This window comes from Myotis nattereri (genome assembly GCF_964212035.1).
Source record: "Myotis nattereri genome assembly, chromosome: 3".
Lineage (NCBI taxonomy): Eukaryota > Metazoa > Chordata > Mammalia > Chiroptera > Vespertilionidae > Myotis > Myotis nattereri.
The window spans coordinates 127,587,987-127,602,658 of record NC_138077.1 but is presented as its reverse complement, the minus strand read 5'-3'; positions in this window follow the sequence as shown (position 1 = coordinate 127,602,658).

Below are 14,672 nucleotides of genomic sequence, written 5' to 3'. Positions count from 1 at the left end.
CACACAAGGGTGAGCCCCACTCAGCATCACAGGCTTCTCTTAAGAGGCCCGTGGGGTGGACAGGAGGGATCCCAGGCTTGCCCAGCGTTTCTCAATGGACCTCACACCCCAGGGTCTTCTCATCACTGTGTATCCAGTGGAGACTTGGGAGCAGGAATTCAGGTACCCAGAGCTCGCCCCACCATGGTTATGTTTAAGACCTGGCCTTGTTTTTCGCTTCTTCTTTGCGTAGTTTTATCACAGTGAAACTTACCATTTCCACTCGGTTCCGCTGCACAGTGCAGTGGTGTTCAGGACATTCTACTCTTGTGCCGGCCACACCACCATCAGATCCATCACTTTTCCCGTCTTCTCCAACTGGAACTCGGCCCCAGGAAACAACACTGCATCCCTCACCCCAACCCCACCACCACTGGTACCTCCATCTTGCCGTCCGTCTCTGCCTCCGAAGGCCCGGGGACCTAATATGAGTGGAATCACACAGTAGTTGTCTTCTTTTGACTGGCTTTTGCACTGAACATAACGTCTTCAAGGTCCATCCACCTAGTAGCTTGTGTCACAATGTTCTTCCCGTTTTGTTAATTGAATCTGTTGGGTTGTCACAGGTTAATAAGGTCATGCAGGCATCAACTGTACAAGTCTATAACCCATCATCTGTATATACTACTGTGTATTCACCACCTCAAATCAAGTCTCCTTGTATCACTATTTTACCCTGAATCCTCTTCCACCTCCGCCAAACCTTTTCTTCCTGTAGTCACTATAGGGATGTCCGTATCTATGACTTGCTGTTTTTCTTTGCTTAATCCCTTCACCCTCTCACCCAGCCCCACAACCCTTTCCCCTCTGACCACTCTCAGTCTGTTCTCTTCCTATGAGTCTCTTTCTATTTTCTTAGTTAATTCATTTTACTCATTAGATTCCACACATATGTGAAATTATACGGTATTCGTCTGTCTCTGACTGGCTGATTTCACTTACCAAAATGCTGTCCAGGTCCATCCATGCTGTCACAAATAGCTAAGAGTCCCTTCTTTTACACAGCCAAGTAGTATTAAATTGTGTCAATGTACCAAAGAGTTTTTATCCACTCATTTTCTGATGGGCACATGGGCTGCTTCCAAATCTTAGTATTTTAAATAACACTGTAATGACCGTATTGTGCATATATTCTTTCCAATCAGTGTCTCTGATCTTGGGATACATTCACAGAAGTGGAATCACTTTGCTACATGGAAGCACGGAAGTTCCATTTTTAAGTTTTTGAGGTAACTCCTTACCGCTTTCCGCAGTGGCTGCACAAAATGCATTCTCCTGATAGGTGTGCTTCTCTGCACCTGCACACAAGGGTGAGCCCCACTCAGCATCACAGGCTTCTCTTAAGATGCCCGTGGGGTGGACAGGAGGGATCCCAGGCTTGCCCAGGGTTTCTCAATGGACCTCACACCCCAGGGTCTTCTCATCACTGTGTATCCAGTGGAGTCTTGGGAGCAGGAATTCAGGTACCCAGAGCTCGCCCCACCATGGTTATGTTTAAGACCTGGCCTTGTTTTTCGCTTCTTCTTTGCGTAGTTTTATCACAGTGAAACTTACCATTTCCACTCGGTTCCGCTGCACAGTGCAGTGGTGTTCAGGACATTCTACTCTTGTGCCGGCCACACCACCATCAGATCCATCACTTTTCCCGTCTTCTCCAACTGGAACTCGGCCCCAGGAAACAACACTGCATCCCTCACCCCAACGCCACCACCACTGGTACCTCCATCTTGCCGTCCGTCTCTGCCTCCGAAGGCCCTGGGGACCTAATATGAGTGGAATCACACAGTAGTTGTCTTCTTTTGACTGGCTTTTGCACTGAACATAACGTCTTCAAGGTCCATCCACCTAGTAGCTTGTGTCACAATGTTCTTCCCGTTTTGTTAATTGAATCTGTTCGGTTGTCACAGGTTAATAAGGTCATGCAGTCATCAACTGTACAAGTCTATAACCCGTCATCTGTATATACTACTGTGTATTCACCACCTCAAATCAAGTCTCCTTGTATCACTATTTTACCCTGAATCCTCTTCCACCTCCGCCAAACCTTTTCTTCCTGTAGTCACTATAGGGATGTCCGTATCTATGACTTGCTGTTTTTCTTTGCTTAATCCCTTCACCCTCTCACCCAGCCCCACAACCCTTTCCCCTCTGACCACTCTCAGTCTGTTTCTTCCTATGAGTCTCTTTCTATTTTCTTAGTTAATTCATTTTACTCATTAGATTCCACACATATGTGAAATTATACGGTATTCGTCTGTCTCTGACTGGCTGATTTCACTTACCAAAATGCTGTCCAGGTCCATCCATGCTGTCACAAATAGCTAAGAGTCCCTTCTTTTACACAGCCAAGTAGTATTAAATTGTGTCAATGTACCAAAGCGTTTTTATCCACTCATTTTCTGATGGGCACATGGGCTGCTTCCAAATCTTAGTATTTTCAATAACACTGTAATGACCGTATTGTGCATATATTCTTTCCAATCAGTGTCTCTGATCTTGGGATACATTCACAGAAGTGGAATCACTTTGCTACATGGAAGCACGGAAGTTCCATTTTTAAGTTTTTGAGGTAACTCCTTACCGCTTTCCGCAGTGGCTGCACAAAATGCATTCTCCTGATAGGTGTGCTTCTCTGCACCTGCACACAAGGGTGAGCCCCACTCAGCATCACAGGCTTCTCTTAAGAGGCCCGTGGGGTGGACAGGAGGGATCCCAGGCTTGCCCAGGGTTTCTCAATGGACCTCACACCCCAGGGTCTTCTCATCACTGTGTATCCAGTGGAGACTTGGGAGCAGGAATTCAGGTACCCAGAGCTCGCCCCACCATGGTTATGTTTAAGACCTGGCCTTGTTTTTCGCTTCTTCTTTGCGTAGTTTTATCACAGTGAAACTTACCATTTCCACTCGGTTCCGCTGCACAGTGCAGTGGTGTTCAGGACATTCTACTCTTGTGCCGGCCACACCACCATCAGATCCATCACTTTTCCCGTCTTCTCCAACTGGAACTCGGCCCCAGGAAACAACACTGCATCCCTCACCCCAACCCCACCACCACTGGTACCTCCATCTTGCCGTCCGTCTCTGCCTCCGAAGGCCCTGGGGACCTAATATGAGTGGAATCACACAGTAGTTGTCTTCTTTTGACTGGCTTTTGCACTGAACATAACGTCTTCAAGGTCCATCCACCTAGAAGCTTGTGTCACAATGTTCTTCCCGTTTTGTTAATTGAATCTGTTGGGTTGTCACAGGTTAATAAGGTCATGCAGGCATCAACTGTACAAGTCTATAACCCGTCATCTGTATATACTACTGTGTATTCACCACCTCAAATCAAGTCTCCTTGTATCACTATTTTACCCTGAATCCTCTTCCACCTCCGCCAAACCTTTTCTTCCTGTAGTCACTATAGGGATGTCCGTATCTATGACTTGCTGTTTTTCTTTGCTTAATCCCTTCACCCTCTCACCCAGCCCCACAACCCTTTCCCCTCTGACCACTCTCAGTCTGTTCTCTTCCTATGAGTCTCTTTCTTTTTTCTTAGTTAATTCATTTTGCTCATTAGATTCCACACATATGTGAAATTATACGGTATTCGTCTGTCTCTGACTGGCTGATTTCACTTACCAAAATGCTGTCCAGGTCCATCCATGCTGTCACAAATAGCTAAGAGTCCCTTCTTTTACACAGCCAAGTAGTATTAAATTGTGTCAATGTACCAAAGCGTTTTTATCCACTCATTTTCTGATGGGCACATGGGCTGCTTCCAAATCTTAGTATTTTAAATAACACTGTAATGACCGTATTGTGCATATATTCTTTCCAATCAGTGTCTCTGATCTTGGGATACATTCACAGAAGTGGAATCACTTTGCTACATGGAAGCACGGAAGTTCCATTTTTAAGTTTTTGAGGTAACTCCTTACCGCTTTCCGCAGTGGCTGCACAAAATGCATTCTCCTGATAGGTGTGCTTCTCTGCACCTGCACACAAGGGTGAGCCCCACTCAGCATCACAGGCTTCTCTTAAGAGGCCCGTTGGGTGGCCAGGAGGGATCCCAGGCTTGCCCAGGGTTTCTCAATGGACCTCACACCCCAGGGTCTTCTCATCACTGTGTATCCAGTGGAGACTTGGGAGCAGGAATTCAGGTACCCAGAGCTCGCCCCACCATGGTTATGTTTAAGACCTGGCCTTGTTTTTCGCTTCTTCTTTGCGTAGTTTTATCACAGTGAAACTTACCATTTCCACTCGGTTCCGCTGCACAGTGCAGTGGTGTTCAGGACATTCTACTCTTGTGCCGGCCACACCACCATCAGATCCATCACTTTTCCCGTCTTCTCCAACTGGAACTCGGCCCCAGGAAACAACACTGCATCCCTCACCCCAACGCCACCACCACTGGTACCTCCATCTTGCCGTCCGTCTCTGCCTCCGAAGGCCCTGGGGACCTAATATGAGTGGAATCACACAGTAGTTGTCTTCTTTTGACTGGCTTTTGCACTGAACATAACGTCTTCAAGGTCCATCCACCTAGTAGCTTGTGTCACAATGTTCTTCCCGTTTTGTTAATTGAATCTGTTCGGTTGTCACAGGTTAATAAGGTCATGCAGTCATCAACTGTACAAGTCTATAACCCGTCATCTGTATATACTACTGTGTATTCACCACCTCAAATCAAGTCTCCTTGTATCACTATTTTACCCTGAATCCTCTTCCACCTCCGCCAAACCTTTTCTTCCTGTAGTCACTATAGGGATGTCCGTATCTATGACTTGCTGTTTTTCTTTGCTTAATCCCTTCACCCTCTCACCCAGCCCCACAACCCTTTCCCCTCTGACCACTCTCAGTCTGTTTCTTCCTATGAGTCTCTTTCTATTTTCTTAGTTAATTCATTTTACTCATTAGATTCCACACATTTGTGAAATTATACGGTATTCGTCTGTCTCTGACTGGCTGATTTCACTTACCAAAATGCTGTCCAGGTCCATCCATGCTGTCACAAATAGCTAAGAGTCCCTTCTTTTACACAGCCAAGTAGTATTAAATTGTGTCAATGTACCAAAGCGTTTTTATCCACTCATTTTCTGATGGGCACATGGGCTGCTTCCAAATCTTTGTATTTTAAATAACACTGTAATGACCGTATTGTGCATATATTCTTTCCAATCAGTGTCTCTGATCTTGGGATACATTCACAGAAGTGGAATCACTTTGCTACATGGAAGCACGGAAGTTCCATTTTTAAGTTTTTGAGGTAACTCCTTACCGCTTTCCGCAGTGGCTGCACAAAATGCATTCTCCTGATAGGTGTGCTTCTCTGCACCTGCACACAAGGGTGAGCCCCACTCAGCATCACAGGCTTCTCTTAAGAGGCCCGTGGGGTGGACAGGAGGGATCCCAGGCTTGCCCAGGGTTTCTCAATGGACCTCACACCCCAGGGTCTTCTCATCACTGTGTATCCAGTGGAGACTTTGGAGCAGGAATTCAGGTACCCAGAGCTCGCCCCACCATGGTTATGTTTAAGACCTGGCCTTGTTTTTCGCTTCTTCTTTGCGTAGTTTTATCACAGTGAAACTTACCATTTCCACTCGGTTCCGCTGCACAGTGCAGTGGTGTTCAGGACATTCTACTCTTGTGCCGGCCACACCACCATCAGATCCATCACTTTTCCCGTCTTCTCCAACTGGAACTCGGCCCCAGGAAACAACACTGCATCCCTCACCCCAACCACACCACCACTGGTACCTCCATCTTGCCGTCCGTCTCTGCCTCCGAAGGCCCTGGGGACCTAATATGAGTGGAATCACACAGTAGTTGTCTTCTTTTGACTGGCTTTTGCACTGAACATAACGTCTTCAAGGTCCATCCACCTAGTAGCTTGTGTCACAATGTTCTTCCCGTTTTGTTAATTGAATCTGTTCGGTTGTCACAGGTTAATAAGGTCATGCAGGCATCAACTGTACAAGTCTATAACCCGTCATCTGTATATACTACTGTGTATTCACCACCTCAAATCAAGTCTCCTTGTATCACTATTTTACCCTGAATCCTCTTCCACCTCCGCCAAAACTTTTCTTCCTGTAGTCACTATAGGGATGTCCGTATCTATGACTTGCTGTTTTTCTTTGCTTAATCCCTTCACCCTCTCACCCAGCCCCACAACCCTTTCCCCTCTGACCACTCTCAGTCTGTTCTCTTCCTATGAGTCTCTTTCTTTTTTCTTAGTTAATTCATTTTACTCATTAGATTCCACACTTATGTGAAATTATACGGTATTCATCTGTCTCTGACTGGCTGATTTCACTTACCAAAATGCTGTCCAGGTCCATCCATGCTGTCACAAATAGCTAAGAGTCCCTTCTTTTACACAGCCAAGTAGTATTAAATTGTGTCAATGTACCAAAGCGTTTTTATCCACTCATTTTCTGATGGGCACATGGGCTGCTTCCAAATCTTAGTATTTTCAATAACACTGTAATGACCGTATTGTGCATATATTCTTTCCAATCAGTGTCTCTGATCTTGGGATACATTCACAGAAGTGGAATCACTTTGCTACATGGAAGCATGGAAGTTCCATTTTTAAGTTTTTGAGGTAACTCCTTACCGCTTTCCGCAGTGGCTGCACAAAATGCATTCTCCTGATAGGTGTGCTTCTCTGCACCTGCACACAAGGGTGAGCCCCACTCAGCATCACAGGCTTCTCTTAAGAGGCCCGTGGGGTGGACAGGAGGGATCCCAGGCTTGCCCAGGGTTTTTCAACGGACCTCACACCCCAGGGTCTTCTCATCACTGTGTATCCAGTGGAGACTTGGGAGCAGGAATTCAGGTACCCAGAGCTCGCCCCACCATGGTTATGTTTAAGACCTGGCCTTGTTTTTCGCTTCTTCTTTGCGTAGTTTTATCACAGTGAAACTTACCATTTCCACTCGGTTCCGCTGCACAGTGCAGTGGTGTTCAGGACATTCTACTCTTGTGCCGGCCACACCACCATCAGATCCATCACTTTTCCCGTCTTCTCCAACTGGAACTCGGCCCCAGGAAACAACACTGCATCCCTCACCCCAACCCCACCACCACTGGTACCTCCATCTTGCCGTCCGTCTCTGCCTCCGAAGGCCCGGGGACCTAATATGAGTGGAATCACACAGTAGTTGTCTTCTTTTGACTGGCTTTTGCACTGAACATAACGTCTTCAAGGTCCATCCACCTAGTAGCTTGTGTCACAGTGTTCTTCCCGTTTTGTTAATTGAATCTGTTGGGTTGTCACAGGTTAATAAGGTCATGCAGGCATCAACTGTACAAGTCTATAACCCATCATCTGTATATACTACTGTGTATTCACCACCTCAAATCAAGTCTCCTTGTATCACTATTTTACCCTGAATCCTCTTCCACCTCCGCCAAACCTTTTCTTCCTGTAGTCACTATAGGGATGTCCGTATCTATGACTTGCTGTTTTTCTTTGCTTAATCGCTTCACCCTCTCACCCAGCCCCACAACCCTTTCCCCTCTGACCACTCTCAGTCTGTTCTCTTCCTATGAGTCTCTTTCTATTTTCTTAGTTAATTCATTTTACTCATTAGATTCCACACATATGTGAAATTATACGGTATTCGTCTGTCTCTGACTGGCTGATTTCACTTACCAAAATGCTGTCCAGGTCCATCCATGCTGTCACAAATAGCTAAGAGTCCCTTCTTTTACACAGCCAAGTAGTATTAAATTGTGTCAATGTACCAAAGCGTTTTTATCCACTCATTTTCTGATGGGCACATGGGCTGCTTCCAAATCTTAGTATTTTAAATAACACTGTAATGACCGTATTGTGCATATATTCTTTCCAATCAGTGTCTCTGATCTTGGGATACATTCACAGAAGTGGAATCACTTTGCTACATGGAAGCACGGAAGTTCCATTTTTAAGTTTTTGAGGTAACTCCTTACCGCTTTCCGCAGTGGCTGCACAAAATGCATTCTTCTGAAAGGTGTGCTTCTCTGCACCTGCACACAAGGGTGAGCCCCACTCAGCATCACAGGCTTCTCTTAAGAGGCCCGTGGGGTGGACAGGAGGGATCCCAGGCTTGCCCAGGGTTTCTCAATGGACCTCACACCCCAGGGTCTTCTCATCACTGTGTATCCAGTGGAGACTTGGGAGCAGGAATTCAGGTACCCAGAGCTCGCCCCACCATGGTTATGTTTAAGACCTGGCCTTGTTTTTCGCTTCTTCTTTGCGTAGTTTTATCACAGTGAAACTTACCATTTCCACTCGGTTCCGCTGCACAGTGCAGTGGTGTTCAGGACATTCTACTCTTGTGCCGGCCACACCACCATCAGATCCATCACTTTTCCCGTCTTCTCCAACTGGAACTCGGCCCCAGGAAACAACACTGCATCCCTCACCCCAACCCCACCACCACTGGTACCTCCATCTTGCCGTCCGTCTCTGCCTCCGAAGGCCCTGGGGACCTAATATGAGTGGAATCACACAGTAGTTGTCTTCTTTTGACTGGCTTTTGCACTGAACATAACGTCTTCAAGGTCCATCCACCTAGTAGCTTGTGTCACAATGTTCTTCCCGTTTTGTTAATTGAATCTGTTGGGTTGTCACAGGTTAATAAGGTCATGCAGGCATCAACTGTACAAGTCTATAACCCGTCATCTGTATATACTACTGTGTATTCACCACCTCAAATCAAGTCTCCTTGTATCACTATTTTACCCTGAATCCTCTTCCACCTCCGCCAAACCTTTTCTTCCTGTAGTCACTATAGGGATGTCCGTATCTATGACTTGCTGTTTTTCTTTGCTTAATCCCTTCACCCTCTCACCCAGCCCCACAACCCTTTCCCCTCTGACCACTCTCAGTCTGTTCTCTTCCTATGAGTCTCTTTCTATTTTCTTAGTTAATTCATTTTACTCATTAGATTCCACACATATGTGAAATTATACGGTATTCGTCTGTCTCTGACTGGCTGATTTCACTTACCAAAATGCTGTCCAGGTCCATCCATGCTGTCACAAATAGCTAAGAGTCCCTTCTTTTACACAGCCAAGTAGTATTAAATTGTGTCAATGTACCAAAGCGTTTTTATCCACTCATTTTCTGATGGGCACATGGGCTGCTTCCAAATCTTAGTATTTTAAATAACACTGTAATGACCGTATTGTGCATATATTCTTTCCAATCAGTGTCTCTGATCTTGGGATACATTCACAGAAGTGGAATCACTTTGCTACATGGAAGCACGGAAGTTCCATTTTTAAGTTTTTGAGGTAACTCCTTACCGCTTTCCGCAGTGGCTGCACAAAATGCATTCTCCTGATAGGTGTGCTTCTCTGCACCTGCACACAAGGGTGAGCCCCACTCAGCATCACAGGCTTCTCTTAAGAGGCCCGTGGGGTGGACAGGAGGGATCCCAGGCTTGCCCAGGGTTTCTCAATGGACCTCACACCCCAGGGTCTTCTCATCACTGTGTATCCAGTGGAGACTTGGGAGCAGGAATTCAGGTACCCAGAGCTCGCCCCACCATGGTTATGTTTAAGACCTGGCCTTGTTTTTCGCTTCTTCTTTGCGTAGTTTTATCACAGTGAAACTTACCATTTCCACTCGGTTCCGCTGCACAGTGCAGTGGTGTTCAGGACATTCTACTCTTGTGCCGGCCACACCACCATCAGATCCATCACTTTTCCCGTCTTCTCCAACTGGAACTCGGCCCCAGGAAACAACACTGCATCCCTCACCCCAACCCCACCACCACTGGTACCTCCATCTTGCCGTCCGTCTCTGCCTCCGAAGGCCCGGGGACCTAATATGAGTGGAATCACTCAGTAGTTGTCTTCTTTTGACTGGCTTTTGCACTGAACATAACGTCTTCAAGGTCCATCCACCTAGTAGCTTGTGTCACAATGTTCTTCCCGTTTTGTTAATTGAATCTGTTGGGTTGTCACAGGTTAATAAGGTCATGCAGGCATCAACTGTACAAGTCTATAACCCGTCATCTGTATATACTACTGTGTATTCACCACCTCAAATCAAGTCTCCTTGTATCACTATTTTACCCTGAATCCTCTTCCACCTCCGCCAAACCTTTTCTTCCTGTAGTCACTATAGGGATGTCCGTATCTATGACTTGCTGTTTTTCTTTGCTTAATCCCTTCACCCTCTCACCCAGCCCCACAACCCTTTCCCCTCTGACCACTCTCAGTCTGTTCTCTTCCTATGAGTCTCTTTCTATTTTCTTAGTTAATTCATTTTACTCATTAGATTCCACACATTTGTGAAATTATACGGTATTCGTCTGTCTCTGACTGGCTGATTTCACTTACCAAAATGCTGTCCAGGTCCATCCATGCTGTCACAAATAGCTAAGAGTCCCTTCTTTTACACAGCCAAGTAGTATTAAATTGTGTCAATGTACCAAAGCGTTTTTATCCACTCATTTTCTGATGGGCACATGGGCTGCTTCCAAATCTTAGTATTTTAAATAACACTGTAATGACCGTATTGTGCATATATTCTTTCCAATCAGTGTCTCTGATCTTGGGATACATTCACAGAAGTGGAATCACTTTGCTACATGGAAGCATGGAAGTTCCATTTTTAAGTTTTTGAGGTAACTCCTTACCGCTTTCCGCAGTGGCTGCACAAAATGCATTCTCCTGATAGGTGTGCTTCTCTGCACCTGCACACAAGGGTGAGCCCCACTCAGCATCACAGGCTTCTCTTAAGAGGCCCGTGGGGTGGACAGGAGGGATCCCAGGCTTGCCCAGGGATTCTCAATGGACCTCACACCCCAGGGTCTTCTCATCACTGTGTATCCAGTGGAGACTTGGGAGCAGGAATTCAGGTACCCAGAGCTCGCCCCACCATGGTTATGTTTAAGACCTGGCCTTGTTTTTCGCTTCTTCTTTGCGTAGTTTTATCACAGTGAAACTTACCATTTCCACTCGGTTCCGCTGCACAGTGCAGTGGTGTTCAGGACATTCTACTCTTGTGCCGGCCACACCACCATCAGATCCATCACTTTTCCCGTCTTCTCCAACTGGAACTCGGCCCCAGGAAACAACACTGCATCCCTCACCCCAACCCCACCACCACTGGTACCTCCATCTTGCCGTCCGTCTCTGCCTTCGAAGGCCCTGGGGACCTAATATGAGTGGAATCACACAGTAGTTGTCTTCTTTTGACTGGCTTTTGCACTGAACATAACGTCTTCAAGGTCCATCCACCTAGTAGCTTGTGTCACAATGTTCTTCCCGTTTTGTTAATTGAATCTGTTGGGTTGTCACAGGTTAATAAGGTCATGCAGGCATCAACTGTACAAGTCTATAACCCGTCATCTGTATATACTACTGTGTATTCACCACCTCAAATCAAGTCTCCTTGTATCACTATTTTACCCTGAATCCTCTTCCACCTCCGCCAAACCTTTTCTTCCTGTAGTCACTATAGGGATGTCCGTATCTATGACTTGCTGTTTTTCTTTGCTTAATCCCTTCACCCTCTCAACCAGCCCCACAACCCTTTCCCTTCTGACCACTCTCAGTCTGTTCTCTTCCTATGAGTCTCTTTCTATTTTCTTAGTTAATTCATTTTACTCATTAGATTCCACACATTTGTGAAATTATACGGTATTCGTCTGTCTCTGACTGGCTGATTTCACTTACCAAAATGCTGTCCAGGTCCATCCATGCTGTCACAAATAGCTAAGAGTCCCTTCTTTTACACAGCCAAGTAGTATTAAATTGTGTCAATGTACCAAAGCGTTTTTATCCACTCATTTTCTGATGGGCACATGGGCTGCTTCCAAATTTTAGTATTTTAAATAACACTGTAATGACCGTATTGTGCATATATTCTTTCCAATCAGTGTCTCTGATCTTGGGATACATTCACAGAAGTGTAATCACTTTGCTACATGGATGCACGGAAGTTCCATTTTAAAGTTTTTGAGGTAACTCTTTACCGCTTTCCGCAGTGGCTGCACAAAATGCATTCTCCTGATAGGTGTGCTTCTCTGCACCTGCACACAAGGGTGAGCCCCACTCAGCATCACAGGCTTCTCTTAAGAGGCCCGTGGGGTGGACAGGAGGGATCCCAGGCTTGCCCAGGGTTTCTCAATGGACCTCACACCCCAGGGTCTTCTCATCACTGTGTATCCAGTGGAGACTTGGGAGCAGGAATTCAGGTACCCAGAGCTCGCCCCACCATGGTTATTTTTAAGACCTGGCCTTGTTTTTCGCTTCTTCTTTGCGTAGTTTTATCACAGTGAAACTTACCATTTCCACTCGGTTCCGCTGCACAGTGCAGTGGTGTTCAGGACATTCTACTCTTGTGCCGGCCACACCACCATCAGATCCATCACTTTTCCCGTCTTCTCCAACTGGAACTCGGCCCCAGGAAACAACACTGCATCCCTCACCCCAACCCCACCACCACTGGTACCTCCATCTTGCCGTCCGTCTCTGCCTCCGAAGGCCCTGGGGACCTAATATGAGTGGAATCACACAGTAGTTGTCTTCTTTTGACTGGCTTTTGCACTGAACATAATGTCTTCAAGGTCCATTTACCTAGTAGCTTGTGTCACAATGTTCTTCCCGTTTTGTTAATTGAATCTGTTGGGTTGTCACAGGTTAATAAGGTCTTGCAGGCATCAACTGTACAAGTCTATAACCCGTCATCTGTATATACTACTGTGTATTCACCACCTCAAATCAAGTCTCCTTGTATCACTATTTTACCCTGAATCCTCTTCCACCTCCGCCAACCCTTTTCTTCCTGTAGTCACTATAGGGATGTCAGTATCTATGACTTCCTGTTTTTCTTTGCTTAATCCCTTCACCCTCTCACCCAGCCCCACAACCCTTTCCCCTCTGACCACTCTCAGTCTCTTCTCTTCCTATGAGTCTCTTTCTATTTTCTTAGTTAATTCATTTTACTCATTAGATTCCACACATTTGTGAAATTATACGGTATTCGTCTGTCTCTGACTGGCTGATTTCACTTACCAAAATGCTGTCCAGGTCCATCCATGCTGTCACAAATAGCTAAGAGTCCCTTCTTTTACACAGCCAAGTAGTATTAAATTGTGTCAATGTACCAAAGCGTTTTTATCCACTCATTTTCTGATGGGCACATGGGCTGCTTCCAAATCTTAGTATTTTAAATAACACTGTAATGACCGTATTGTGCATATATTCTTTCCAATCAGTGTCTCTGATCTTGGGATACATTCACAGAAGTGGAATCACTTTGCTACATGGAAGCACGGAAGTTCCATTTTTAAGTTTTTGAGGTAACTCCTTACCGCTTTCCGCAGTGGCTGCACAAAATGCATTCTCCTGATAGGTGTGCTTCTCTGCACCTGCACACAAGGGTGAGCCCCACTCAGCATCACAGGCTTCTCTTAAGAGGCCCGTGGGGTGGACAGGAGGGATCCCAGGCTTGCCCAGGGTTTCTCAATGGACCTCACACCCCAGGGTCTTCTCATCACTGTGTATCCAGTGGAGACTTGGGAGCAGGAATTCAGGTACCCAGAGCTCGCCCCACCATGGTTATGTTTAAGACCTGGCCTTGTTTTTCGCTTCTTCTTTGCGTAGTTTTATCACAGTGAAACTTACCATTTCCACTCGGTTCCGCTGCACAGTGCAGTGGTGTTCAGGACATTCTACTCTTGTGCCGGCCACACCACCATCAGATCCATCACTTTTCCCGTCTTCTCCAACTGGAACTCGGCCCCAGGAAACAACACTGCATCCCTCACCCCAACCCCACCACCACTGGTACCTCCATCTTGCCGTCCGTCTCTGCCTCCGAAGGCCCTGGGGACCTAATATGAGTGGAATCACACAGTAGTTGTCTTCTTTTGACTGGCTTTTGCACTGAACATAACGTCTTCAAGGTCCATCCACCTAGTAGCTTGTGTCACAATGTTCTTCCCGTTTTGTTAATTGAATCTGTTGGGTTGTCACAGGTTAATAAGGTCATGCAGGCATCAACTGTACAAGTCTATAACCCGTCATCTGTATATACTACTGTGTATTCACCACCTCAAATCAAGTCTCCTTGTATCACTATTTTACCCTGAATCCTCTTCCACCTCCGCCAAACCTTTTCTTCCTGTAGTCACTATAGGGATGTCCGTATCTATGACTTGCTGTTTTTCTTTGCTTAATCCCTTCACCCTCTCACCCAGCCCCACAACCCTTTCCCCTCTGACCACTCTCAGTCTGTTCTCTTCCTATGAGTCTCTTTCTATTTTCTTAGTTAATTCATTTTACTCATTAGATTCCACACATATGTGAAAATATACGGTATTCGTCTGTCTCTGACTGGCTGATTTCACTTACCAAAATGCTGTCCAGGTCCATCCATGCTGTCACAAATAGCTAAGAGTCCCTTCTTTTACACAGCCAAGTAGTATTAAATTGTGTCAATGTACCAAAGCGTTTTTATCCACTCATTCTGATGGGCACATGGGCTGCTTCCAAATCTTAGTATTTTAAATAACACTGTAATGACCGTATTGTGCATATATTCTTTCCAATCAGTGTCTCTGATCTTGGGATACATTCACAGAAGTGGAATCACTTTGCTACATGGAAGCACGGAAGTTCCATTTTTAAGTTTTTGAG